The following is a 1,164-nucleotide window of genomic DNA, read 5'->3' as shown; positions in this document are numbered from 1 at the left end:
TTGAGTACTCTTATTGAATAATGTTGCCAGTGTTGTCTATATGACAGGAAATGTAAGCCAGTTCGCAACATCCGTAATTGTAGAGCGGTGTTGTTTTGCGGTAGGTCAGATTGTAACACAACCCTTGTGGGAACCGATAACATTCGAATTTAGAATCGATAAGAGAATTAATCGATTAAAGATACTGAGTCGATAACGACGAGTCAAGCGTTCATTCAAAATACTGGACATTAAAAAAAAATTGAGAATTGTAAAAGTTGGTCATCTATATTGGAAATACTTATTTATGAAATTTTATAGGATTTTATCTTAATCTGTAACTTTCGAATGATATTTAAACCTCGGAATTCATATCGTATTATTTATTTTAATCCTATAACTACATTTTATTTAAAGATTGCCCCAAAATAATGACATTAAATAATAGCTGGTAATATATTATTAGCTTTCACACGTAACTTCGTCTGCACGGAATTAAAAAAAAAAAACTTAGTAGCCTATGTGTCCTTTCAGACTATGTTCTACATCTGCGCAAAATTTCATCAAGATCCATAGAGGATCAAAGATATCTGCAAACAAACATCCATCCATCCATCTAAGCATTCGCATTTATGCGTGTCATATTAGTAAGATAAATGGATAATTTTAAAAGTTATTATTATAATTATTAAATATTGAGTAATAAAAATATTATCGTTTACTAGAAAAAAGATGGAAAAACAAAAAGCGTGCGTTGGCCGGGAATCGAACCCGGATCAACTGCTTGGAAGGCAACTATGCTGACCATTACACCACCAACGCCGATGCTTTGCGAGTTTAAATTTTTGTTTTGGTTACTATATAAAATCTTGATCATCCAAATTGTTTTTTTATTATATAAATAAATATATTAACGATGAAGTCATCGATACGAAAAAGGCATAAGCATGGGTTCGAATTTGTCATTCGGCTATATTGAAAATTTCTTTGAGAATAAAAAAAAGATAAACACAATTTATTTTATTTATTTATTTATTTCGTGCAACATTGGCAAAACATATTGGAAAAAATAAAAAATATTACATTAATTTTAGGAAAAAACATTACACCCGCACAAATTAAAAATTAAAACATTGACTAAATTAATTAATATTAAAAGAACAATGTAAAACATGAAAACGTTTT

General features: G+C 29.3%; 1 non-coding gene across 1 annotated transcript; it reads right to left on the bottom strand.

Moving 5' to 3' along the window:
* Nucleotides 1-729: 729 nt before the first annotated feature.
* Nucleotides 730-801, bottom strand: Trnag-ucc. The gene has a single exon. It is a non-coding gene; the product is annotated as a tRNA-Gly (tRNA).
* Nucleotides 802-1,164: the final 363 nt, after the last annotated feature.

This window comes from Papilio machaon, chromosome 25, assembly GCF_912999745.1.
Source record: "Papilio machaon chromosome 25, ilPapMach1.1, whole genome shotgun sequence".
Classification (NCBI taxonomy): Eukaryota; Metazoa; Arthropoda; class Insecta; order Lepidoptera; family Papilionidae; genus Papilio; species Papilio machaon.
The sequence above is the reverse complement of the archived record's forward strand: the minus strand, read 5'-3'. Positions and strand labels throughout refer to the sequence as shown.